Below are 13,064 nucleotides of genomic sequence, written 5' to 3'. Positions count from 1 at the left end.
GCTTTCAGAGGTAGACTGGTGTATGGTTTAAGATATAGAGTCATAGAGATGTACAGCATGGAAACAGACCCTTTGGTCCAACTTGTCCATGATGACCAGATATCCCAACCCAATCCAGTCCCACTTGCCAGCACCCGGCCCATATCCCTCCAAACCCTTCCTATTCATATACCCATCCAGATGCCTTTTAAATGTTGCAATTGTATTAGCCTCCACCACTTCCCCTGGCTGCTTATTCTATACACGTACCACTCTCTGCGTGAAAAAGTTGCCCCTTAGGTCTCTTTTATTTCTTTCCCCTCTCACCCTAAACCTATGCCCTCTAGTTCTGGACTCCCCGACCCCAGGAAAAATACTTTGCCTATTTATCCTATTCATGCCCCTCATAATTTTGTAAACCTCTATAAGGTGACCCCTCAGCCTCCAATGCTTCAGGGAAAACACCCCCAGCCTGTTCAGCCTCTCCCTGTAGCTCAAATCCTCCAACCCTGGCAACAGCTTTGTAAATCTTTTCTGAACCCTTTCAAGTTTCACAACATCTTTCCATTAGGAAGGAGACCAGAATTGCGCACAATATTCCAATAGTGTTCACGTTTATTGCATTATGCTCTTTCTGCCAGATATTTTGGCTACTTACTTGTCATATTCTTATCTGTCTGTAACATCCAATCAGCAAGTTCCTTATGACATTTCAAAGTATATGTTCTTACCTATCTTTCTGTCATCTGTAAATTTAGCTAACATGCCTATTTTTCTCTTAGCTTTTAAAATTTATGTCAATGATTTAGATGAGGTCCAGCAGACACTTCTGTCGGTCTCCATTCAGCACCTCCTGCTAGACAGAAAAAAAATTTATGCATGCTGTCCAATTTCTGACAGCTAGCCATCCTCTGTTCGTGCCAATATGTTAACTCCTCCATTCAAGGTTACAAGAGTCAGCATACATTAGTGAAAGGGAAATCATGTTTAACCAATTTATGGGAGTTCCTTAAAGGAGTATCATGCACTGTGAATGAAGTGGAGCCTGGAGACATGTTGTACTTAGATTTCCAGAAGTCGTTTAGCAGGATGCCACATAAAAGGAGCTCATGATGCTTTGGCAACCTTCGTGTTCACTTACAAGGGTAGTTTATTGACTGTACAATTGTCTGATGTCTTAAAATGCATAAAAGTGGATAAATCGCCAGGACCTGATCAGGTGTACCCTAGAACTCTGTGGGAAGCGAGGGAAATAATTGCTGGGCCCTTGCTGAGATATTTGTATCATCGATAGTCACAAGTGAGGCTCCGGAAGACTGGAGATTGGCTAAGCTGGTGTCACTATTTAAGAAAGGTGGTAAGGACAAGCCAGGGAATTATAGACCGGTGAGCCTGACGTCGGTGGTGGGCAAGTTGTTGGAGGGAATCCTGAGGGACAGGATGTATATGTATTTGGAAAGGCAAGGACTGATTAGGAATAGTCAACATGGCTTTGTGCGTGGAAAATCATTTCTCACAAACTTGATTGAGTTTTTTGAAGAAGTAACAAAGAGGATTGATGAGGGCAGAGCAGTAAATGTAATCTATATGGACTTAAGTATGGAGTTCGACAAGGTCCCCCATGGGAGACTGGTCAGCAAAGTTAGATCTCATGGTGGAGGGTTGTTTTTCAGACTGGAGGCCTGTGACCAGTGGACTGCCACAAGGATCGGTGCTGGGTCCACTTCTTTTCATCATTTATATAAATGATTTGGATGTGAGCGTAAGAGATATAGTTAGTAAGTTTGCAGATGGCACCAAACTTGGAGGTGTACTGGACAGCAAAGAAGGTTACCTCAGATTACAACGGGATCTTGATCAGATGGGTCAATGGGCTGAGGAGTGGCGGATAGAGTTTAATTTAGATAAATGTGAGGTGCTGCATTTTGGGAAAGCAAATCTTAGCAGGACTTTTACACTTAATAGTAAGGTCCTAGGAAGTGTTGCTGAACAAAGAGATCTTGGAGTGCAGATTAATAGTTCCTTGAATGTAGAGTTGCAGGTCGACATGATAGTGAAGAAGGCATTTGGTATGCTTTCCTTTATTGGTCGGAGTATTGAGTACAGGAGTTGGGAGGTCATGTTGCAGCTGTATAGGACATTGGTTAGACTACTTTTGAATATTGTGTGCAATTCTGGTCTCCTTCCTATTGGAAAGATGTTATGAAACTTGAAAGGGTTCAGTAAAGATTTATAAGGATTTGCCAGGGTTGGAGGATTTGAGCTATAAGGAGTGGTTGAATAGGCTGGGGCTGTTTTCCATCGAGCATCAGAGGCTGAGGGGTGACCTTATAGAGATTTATAAAATCAGGAGGGGCATGGATAGGATAAATAGACAAAGTCTTTTCCCTGGGATCAGGGAGTCCAGAACTAGAGGGCATAGGTTTAGGATGAGAGGGGAAAGATATAAAAGAGACCTAAGGGGCAACTTTTTCACGCAGAGAGTGGTACGTGTATAGAATAAGCAGCCAGGGGAAGTGGTGGAGGCTAATACAATTGCAACATTTAAAAGGCATCTGGATGGGTATATGAATAGGAAGGGTTTGGAGGGATATGGGCCAGGTGCTGGCAAGTGGGACTAGATTGGGTTGGGATATCTGGTTGGCATGTATGAGTTGGACCAAAGGGTCTGTTTCTGTACTGTACATCTCTCTGACTCTAATATGTATTAAACAAACAGGTGTACAGATGGGGAGATGGCTAATTTAATTGAGAGGTGTGATTTAAGGATGATATATGCTAAATGCTCGGTGGAATGAAAGCTATGTTGATAAAGGTCAGGGAAATGACATAATGCATCTATCACTCAAAGTTGGCATTAGTGCAACAGATTTCATACCCTTCCCATAACTTCATGTGAAATACACAGCTCTTCAACACAAAGGTTAGGCATAGAAAGGTATTTTATGCCATATATTCTATGGGCAATTAATTCAACAATCCAGCAAGTCATTAAGCATAACGATTGAGAGTTTGATGTTGTTTATATGATGCAAATTTGGCTGGCAGCATAAATCACCCAGCAAGATCTGGAAATTCACAACTCATGGCATATTTCTCAATTCACTGAACCTTCTGTCACTAATACAGAAAGGAGTCAGATGTAGTTTGTCTTGTCAGCATCACGTCATAAATGTCAATATAAAATAACTGATACCAGTGGCAACTGTAACAGTCTAATAATCACTCTGAAGAAACAAGAGAATACCTACATTGAAATGATTAAAAATTTTGCAAATGAAAATCAGGTAAATTAAGAATGAAATGGTTACATTAGTGACATACAGCACACACATATGGGTACTTTGGGAATGAGTCAGACCTACACCTGACTCGAGTTCCAGTTCACTGACATTTGGTGGGACTTGAAACTTAAATTTTTGTATCAGAGTAGTAAAGAAGAGGAACAGTTCCATTTTAGCCAGGGTCTCACCAGCACAAATCCTTCGACCTGCAAAAACACGTGCAAACAAAATTCAAAGCTGCACTTATCACGCAATGCTATTCACAGTTCTTTTTAAAATCATAAACAAGGTCTTGCCATTTTATATTGCATTTTTGGAAGAATATCTCTGAACCACATAGATACCAATGTTTTCAGGTTTGTGAAAATTATTGATGACATAAGCTGCTGGACATAGCTTGGTAAATAGCACTATCATCTTGAAGGCTGTAAATTCAAGCACCACTCTAGAACCTGAGACACTAAATCTAAGCTAGTACTGTCACTGTGGGATTAAGCCAAAGCTGCATAGTCAGCTCGTTTCCAATTGATACTGCAAAATGTAGCCATGTCTGCCATTGTGTATTTCAATAATGACCATAATTCTAGAATATTGATGACAGGCACTTCAAAATGCTGTACAGTTCTGAAATATATTTATCTCTAATCAGGGAAGACTCATTAATTTCCAGTGTGCCAGCAGTCAATCTCACCTTTGTGGTGATAAATAAATTTTTGCAGATTTAGGGAAAAGAGACATTACCTCAGATTCCCATTTCTGATTGCTATTCAATCCCCCAGTTAAAAACTACACGTACAGATACTGAATTGGACAATAGCATACCCAATGCTTTTACCCCCAGTAGAATTAATACTCCCTCAAAGATGCATTTCCAACAGCTTATTCTCTCCAGCTCGGGATAGAATATTTCACTCAAACATCATTCAAACCTAATCAGTGATGTTACCTGCAGAGAAAGGCATGAAGGCATCTCTCTTCACAAACTTGCCCTCAGCATTCAGAAAGTGAGATGGGTTGAACTCATTTGGTTTCTCCCATTGGGTTTTATCATACAGCACAGAGGACAGCAATGGGATTACATGGGTTCCCTACAAATATTAAAATATCATTTCTGTATTATGTTTTTATTATTGAACTCCAAAGAGACTATTCAAAATAATTGTACAGTTGCTCATTGATAAATGTATTGAAATTTAGAAAGAGCATTTCCATTCTAATTGTAGTCCCCTGAGTATCCTGATTTGAACTGCTCCAGGTTTGGTGGCTGTGCCTGCAGCAGTCTGGGTCCTAATCTCTGGGATCCCCTCTCTATTTCTTTCTCCTCCTTAAATAAGTTCCTTAAAACCTGCCTTTCAACTAAGCTTTTGGCTACATGAATATGTATATCATTTTGTGGCTTCTGGTGTTCATTATTCTTCAATAACTCACCTGAAGATTCTTGGGGATTCTTTATTACGTTAAGAGGGACTGTGCAAATACCAAATGCTGTGGTCAAGCTGTATCTTTTCAATTTAGTTCTCCACTCCTCGCCTTTTTTCTCCATTACCTGCACATATTTCAACATTAATATAACACCTAAATGCAATAAGACATTGCTATATATTGTATATAAAATGGGACATTATAAGGTGATGAGATTGAATCATTCAAGTACAAATGGTGCACGGTGTGACCGCTTTTCAAACTTCCTTTCTTGCTCCCTATTGTCTGTATCTCAGACGCTGAATGCAGAGGTACCTGATGGTACCTTTGGAATGAAGTATCCTCTGAAGTTTACGTCCACTGTTGTTTCATGTGTTAAGCCCAGTGGTACGATGTCCCCAAACCTCTGGGCTTCATGGATCACTGCATCAGTGTACGGCAAATCTTTCCAATCTTCAACGCTGGGAGGTCGTTCCGATCCAATAACTCTGATAATTTCCTCACGAACCTTTCCTGCAATCCGAGCACATTGTTAAAGTCATTGGAAATACTGCCACGATATTTTTGAACAAGATCAAAATCTCAATCACAGTAAACAGAGAATATAAGACACTGAAAATCATCCAACAAGGTCAGCTCCAGAGAGGAATTAATCAGAGTACTTCTTACTCTGGATCTCTGGATATTTCATCATCAGAAGCATTCCCCAACGAAGTGTGGTTGAGGTGGTCTCCATCCCTGCAGCAAACAGGTTCATTGTCGTGCACATTAAATTGGCTTCATGGAAGTATGAGTTAGGGTTGTTCAACGGGCGGCACGGTGGCACAGTGGTTAGCACTGCTGCCTCACAGTGCCAGAGACCCGGGTTCAATTCCCGCCTCAGGCGACTGACTGTGTGGAGTTTGCACATTCTCCCTGTGTCTGTGTGGGTTTCCTCCGGGTGCTCCGGTTTCCTCCCACAGTCCAAAGATGTGCAGGTCAGGTGAATTAGCCATGCTAAATTGCCCATAGTGCTAGGTAAGGGGTAGATGTAGATGTAGATGTAGGGGTATGGGTGGGTTATGCTTCGGCGGGGCGGTGTGGACTTGTTGGGCCGAAGGGCCTGTTTCCACACTGTAAGTAATCTAATCTAATCTAATCTAACTCCTACAAGTAAAATTAACAATACAATGACTCAGAACTGGGTTGGGACCTGTACTGTATATCCAATAATGTGTAATTAAACAGCAACATTGATTATTAGGAAATCCAGCACAGAAAGCACATCAAGAACATGAGGCATCAGTGTCTTTACTCCTGTGTAGGACTGAGGAATGCTGCACTGTCAGAAGTGCAGTCTTTCAAATAAGATATTATTCTGATGTGTTGTCTGCCTCTCAGTTGATCTATTCCATTGTGTCTTTCAAGATTTAAAGATATCCCAAAGTCAATAATAAGTGGTTTCTGTCGTGCAACCAATATTATAATGTGGGAAATGCACAACCTATTTTAGCAGAGCAAACTCTCACAAACAGCCATGTAGTTGTGGCCAGATTTGATTGATGTTTGATAAATCTACATCAGAAAAGTGATTGTGCTTAAAACTGCTTCATCAGCTGTCAAATGCTTTGGGACATCCTGGGATTATGAAAGACACAGTGCAAATGAAGCGTTCTTTCTGTATAAAAAGAATGACTCTTCTAACACACTTTACCTAGAATCATAAACATTTTCAGCAAAAAGGGAGTCTATTCAGCCTATCATGCCAACGTAGTACTGAACAAAGTTAACTATTTTTTTCTGAAATACAAAAATATAACTTCTGGAAGATGACAAAATGTTTTAAATGAAAGTAGAGCTTTTACCTTCTGTTGTCTGACCATGAATACATCGATAAAACTCCTCAAGTAATTGCCATGTAGTTTCTGACGATTTTCTTTGAAGAAATCTTTGAAGAGGCTAATAGTCTTTTCTGTATTGATCAAAACTTTATTGTGTGATCCTGGAAGGAATCTCAGGAGTGGAAATGCATTGTACAGCTGCAGAATCAAAATAACATTATTTATGTATACATTAGAGCAAACCAATTACCTGCTCGCATCGAAATAATTAAAATTTTAAAAAGTGATAAATGTTCGAAATGTGCTGAATCCTTGGTACATACAATGTGTTTTCAAACGTTGTGACTAATTATAGGTTTTTACTTTAGTTAGCATCATGCAATGCCTGTAAAAGCTATGAAAATAAACTCAACATCTTTTAAAATGGAATTTAATAAATTCTTGAAACAATCAATTGGCAGACTTAGGGGAATAATGATGTTAAAAATCACACAACACCAGGTTATAGTCCAACAGGTTTATTTGAAAGCATTAGCTTTCGGAGTGCTGCTCCTTCATCAGGTGGTACAATGCTCCGAAAGGAGCAGTGCTCTGAAAGCTAGTGCTTCCAACTAAACCGGCTGGACTATAACCTGGGGTTGTGTGATTTTTAACTCTATACACCCCAGTCCAACACTGGCATCTCCAAATCAGGAATAATGAAGGAATCTGGACCTATTGGATATCTCTTTCAAAAGAATTGGTGCAGGCAAACTCAGCCAAATGATTGCCTTCTGCCTTGGACAGGCCTGTAATATAATTTCATTGAATAGTTTCTGTCACTGAAGATTCTGAGACAGCTTGACAGGGTAGTTGAGACTATGTTTTCACTTCTATTTAGAACCAGGACATTAAGTTTGAAAATAAGAGTTCTCCTATTTCGATCAGAGATGGGGATTGATTTGTTCTTTCAAAGTGTCATTAAACATTGGAATCCACTCCTCCAGACAGCATATATTTAAAGCTGTAAGGTAAGGTATTCTTTCTTGCGCAGGTTTGCAGTCACAGGAGACTGAAATCTTCTGTGAACCTCATTGCCACCTACCCTTGCACCCCCAAACCCACCCACGATGTTATGAGTAAGAGGGGCTGAGGGCAATCTGCCTGCCCTCAGCCCAATTAAGACCCTTAACTGGGCGACTAATGGTCAATTATATTACATCTCAGATTTACTGAGACTCCATTTACAGATTCCCATTACTGCAAATTGCAAATGATCTTTTCTGCAATGTATAACTATTCAAATGCAGGATGAGACTTACGTGGACAATAGGTGAACCAAGAAGTTGAGCATTTTCATTCACTCTCTTTATTAAACTGACAAAGGTTTCATCCTCACAATCAAATCTGTCACCAAAAATTATAGAGCAAATTATATTGGCAGCAGCAGCATTCAGTTGGACAGTTGGGTTAAATGGTTGCCCTGCAAAAGAAATGTGAAAGTTCACACTCAATCAAGTATTGACTCTTTACAGGAAATCACAGTTACATTGCTCTTTAGGTAAGACCCTGAAGTTTGTTCCCTTGGTTGTTTAAGGAAAGTAGACAGGAGATAGCAGATACTCTCACAGAATTTGTCAAGACTCCTTCAATCTCCAAATTGTGCGAGGGAATTGCAGAACAGATCATGAATTGAGACACGGATGAATTAAAAATCTATGAATTAGTTGGTCATATCAATCAGTTGTAATCTATTTCAATACACATCGGGGGGGGGGGGGCATACAACAACAATTGTATTAGATTAGATTAGATTACAGTGTGGAAACAGGCCCTTCGGCCCAACAAGTCCACACTGACCCGCCAATACCCTTACATTTACCCCTTACCTAACACTACGGGAAATTTAGCATGGCCAATTCACCTGACCTGCACATCTTTGGACTGTGGGAGGAAACCGGAGCACCCGGAGGAAACCCACGCAGACACGGGGACAACGTGCAAACTCCACACAGTCAGTCGCCTGAGGCGGGAATTGAACCCGGGTCTCTGGCGCTGTGAGGCAGCAGTGCTAACCACATTGCGATTAGTTTTGGATTGTCGTTACAAAGAGCTGGTAGAAATAGTGACCACAATGGTCCTGTTTTGCAATTCTTCAATGTACATTGGCATTTACAAACACATTCAAGAGCGCAGAGAAAAGGAACAATGATAATTCTGCTCAGTTACCTTACGCCAAACTCACTTTCATAAGAATCAATCATTTTTACCAGAAAATCTGACTCCTCAATTACCTTGTCCTCAATGGTTTTCTTCCCCATTCCAAAATCTCGTAACGTGCTGATGGCAAATCTTTGCATTTGCTTCCATGATTCCCCATGAGCAAAAACAATACCTTAAATTAAATCCATCAGAAAGAAGCAAACATTGTGACTCTTGTAATCCTCATTTCAACTGACAACTTGCCTCATAGAATCAAGGGCATGAGTAATGAGGGAAATTGTACATAGTGAACTGACAAAAGTTTTATGTTTCTGTAGTGAAATATTTCTACCGTACATTTCTACAGGCAACATGTGGGCATCCTAATACTGCAGTCCCTGAATTACCTTTCAGGTGTAGTCTCTGTTAGCACATCATAAATGTATTAACCAATTTATGTTCAATGAGTTTCCACAAACTATTTATTTTAAAGATGTTGATGGAGGGATAAATATGGAGGTTAATGGGACATAGCAACATAAGAAGAAGAGTCAGTCATTCAGCTCCTCAAGCCTATTCCACCATTCAAGAGATCTTGGCTGATCTAATTCTGTTGCTTAACAAAAATTATCTATCTCAGATTTAAAATTAACAACTGTTCCAGCATTCACTGTCATTGGTGGAAGAGAATTGCAAACAACTGCCATTCGTTGTGTACAGAAATGCTCCCTAACATTTCTCCTGCATCATCTGGCCCTACTTCTCAGATTGTGCTCGTAGTTCTAGAATCCCCAATCAACAGAGATAGTTTATCTGTACCTACGGTTTTTCCTGTTTATAGCCTGTTTCTTTTCCATTTCACAACATTATGTACTCAAAAGCTTTTAAAAGCTTTGCATTTGAAAAGTCACACAATTGTCAACATAAAGATGTTTGCGTTGAACAGACTGAGTTAATATTCTTCAGTTGGCAAATAATTTGAATATAAAGTGTTAGAGATCTTGAAACATTTATCTGAGATATTAGGATCACACGTGTAAGGCATTACATTGTCTACAAGTACAGGTCTATATTGAATTTACAGCACAGAAACAAGTAGTTTGGACCATTTGTTCTATGCCAGCATTTATGCTCTACACGAACTCTCTCTTTCCGTCCTTCATGTAACATAAATCGCAGATGACACTGGGTTAAATATTAATTTTAGATTAGAGGTTAATCAAGCTTCGGTTCACTAAAAGGTATTGGGAAACTTGAGACAACAGTGAGTTATTTCACAAATGAACCATGGTCTCACTCAGTGTCAGAGCAAGTTATGTTCCCATCACTGTAGTAGAACTTTTGTGTGTTACTAAAATTACTATTAACATCTCTGTGAAAATCATGAAGAATAGGATGCCATATGAATTTACTAAACATCTCCACACCTACATCACCTATCATTTTCGGATATTGCGTGATTAAACACAACCATATGTTTTAGAAGTTACATGGAATTAGTTACAGTAGTATTCAAAAGTTTTTTTAATCTTTCAAAGTTCTTTATATTATAATACTTTAAAACAAACTAACCTTTACCACACACTGAAAAGTATTCATTATCTGAACAGGAACAGAATGCAATCTGATTTTAACTTACAAATTTTACAACAGTGAAGCTAAAGATGCAAATTACCGTGTCATTTTGAAACCGCTTCAAATATTGGGATGTGTGCTCTTTCTCCAAATTCATCTGCATTGTTGACGAGAGCATCCTTCACTGCTTCATAACCGGTCAGCAACACTGCAGTTGTGGGCCCCAGCTTGATGCTAAACACTTGCCCATATTTCTCAGATAGCTTCAAGAAAAGGTTTACATGACAAATTATTACAATTTTTTCCACAACATGTTAATTTGTTCATTACACCAGTGACCTTTCAGACTGTTCCATGAACCACACATCGATCTCTCACTCAGCAGCACTCCCCAGCTCTCAGGTTCTACACTGGACATTCACATCAGCTCCAGCTCACCCTCAGACAACTTTCAAAGGCATCAGCTTCAAATCCATTTCTCACATCCTCAACATGTCTTTAGCTTTATGCAGCTCTGTCAGTACATCACCCAAATACAATGTAACACTCTTACTAATATCCTTCTCTCTCACTCTACTGTACCATCCCTATACCTTACTCAATCTTGACTCAATCAGCATAAGATAGGTCAGTACTTCAGCCAATCTCTGACCAAATTAGTCTTGTGCGTCTGATATTGGTCTTAGAAATCATATGTGTCTCTGCAACTGAAAGGAAGTTCTGAGATTGAATCCCAATAAACTTTGCGGTTTAATACTGGAGAATTAATGTATGAGGGAGAGGTGCAAATCTAATAGAAAAAAGTGCAAGATGTTAGTGCATTTAATGGTCTAATGGCAATGAGTGTTTCTTCAGTTCATATCTCCTATTCATCACACCAGTGACCTTTCAGACTGTTCAGTGGGCCACACACCCAGGCTGCACACCACTGTCCCTGGGGATGGAAAGTGTATTGCCTAATTGTACCTGAGAGAATTCTGTAACTGGGGAACACTGGAGAGGCAGAAGAACTTGCCGCCCCCCTCCCACAAGACATTTTCATTGAAGTCCTTTCTTAGTTCTTTTGTTTTGTCCCAGTTTATTCATGGTGCTTTTATGCCCTGATCTACATTAAAAACTCACGACACCCCCTCTGATGTCAGTGGTCAGGGTCCAGGGAAACTTTAAATCCAGTTCCAAGATGTCGGCAGAGTAAGCATGTCCATCCAGTCTTCTCTTGTTCTTTTTTCTTCTTTTCTCATTTGTTTTTAAGATTTAGTATTTCTCTTTAGCACTTTGTGACCAACTTATCTTCTGGAGAGAGGCAGCGGCAGCATTGGTCATTGTGGCAGTAGGCTAGCCGTCCAGTGAAGCAGCTGGGGGCCTGAGTTGGAATTCTTAGTAAGTTCTCTATGCCTAGAGCACAGATAAAAGGCGATGTCGAGCGATTAGACGTGGCCTGGATCGGGACTTTGGCGATCTGAGATCATCAGCAGTCAGGCCAACTCGTTACGGGAAGTTTCCCGTCTTCTGCCGGTACAACAAAAGTAAAGGATATTGAGCCAGAGTGGGGCAAGCGTGCCAAAGCGAAGGAGACCGAGCCTTTGTAGCAAGTGCGGTCCCAGCGTGGCTAAACAGTTAAGACAGACTGCAACCTTTGACCGTCTCCCTTTATTTCTTTATTTTTCAGCTTAATACTAAGAAGGGCTGTAATGTTTACCTTTTAACGTTGTTTCTTATTTCTTTATAGCTTGTTCGTACGTTTTAGTGGCTAGATACTTTGTACCTAAGATGGTGCCCGATGTAAAAACTTTTCACTGTACCCCTGTACTGTTTTACTTAAGTACACGTGACAATAAAGTCGAAATCTAAAATTGCCTGCCCAACATGGTGTCAATTTCGGGGTAATATCAGCTGGATTCTGGTTGGTTTGCATTGGTGACAATAACTCACACTGAGATTACACCTTCAGAGCAGAAATTCACACCCCCAAGCGCTGAACACAAACGGGAAAGAGCAAACCAGGCCTCTGATTCACTGTCCGAGTCTAACTCCCTCTTACCTTCATCAAAGATTTGTTCAGCTTCTTCAGATCCAACATGTGCAGGTTCCCGATCACTGGGAGAGAAGGGGGTCCCGGGGGGGAGTTGATGACCCCAGGATTTTTCAAGCCGCTGTTGAAATACAGCAGGAGGATAATGGTCAGAGCCCCCAGCAACACCAGGGTGACGGCATCCACAGGGAAAACACTTACAATCGACATCCCGGGATCGAAACTGGCAACAGGAGGGGCCGCAGTTTATATTCGAGCTCAGCTCCTGCACTGAAAAGATTCAGAAGGGAAATCTCTCCCTGATCGATGTGGTTTTAAACTCTCGGATTATCTGAACTTTCCCTTGTCGAAGCCTTATTGTGTAATGAACTACAGTGGGTGGCAATCACCTTCAAACCAACTGGAAGGCAGAAAAGAAAACCCTGTCCTTCCCAAACATCTAATTTCTCAGCTGTGAACAGTCGCCAAAAACAACACCCACCTCTCACTTAGTGATTAAAAAATCAAGTGAAAAACACACAAAAAAATCAAAGGGCAGAATCTGCTCACCCGTGAATAAGGTTGGCATTGCTGAGAATTTTGGGAAAACAATGCAAAATCAGCAAAGAGCAAACTCAAAATTCGGAGAGAAACTAAAGTCCCATTCTCCAACCATATATTGAACAGTAAGGCAGGTAATAAGAAGAGGCTTATTGATATACTTTGTTATGCCGTATTTTATTCATTCACTCCTAGTATATGTGTGTCACTGGCAGGCAAGCATTTATTACC

The 13,064-nt window shown here is 40.4% G+C and overlaps 1 pseudogene; it reads right to left on the bottom strand.

Annotated features, from left to right (window-relative positions):
- Positions 1–389: 389 nt before the first annotated feature.
- LOC140464590 (cytochrome P450 2K1-like) lies at positions 390–12,719 on the bottom strand (annotated as a pseudogene).
- Positions 12,720–13,064: the final 345 nt, after the last annotated feature.

Source organism: Chiloscyllium punctatum, chromosome 40 (assembly GCF_047496795.1).
Source record: "Chiloscyllium punctatum isolate Juve2018m chromosome 40, sChiPun1.3, whole genome shotgun sequence".
Lineage (NCBI taxonomy): Eukaryota > Metazoa > Chordata > Chondrichthyes > Orectolobiformes > Hemiscylliidae > Chiloscyllium > Chiloscyllium punctatum.
The sequence above is the reverse complement of the archived record's forward strand: the minus strand, read 5'-3'. Positions and strand labels throughout refer to the sequence as shown.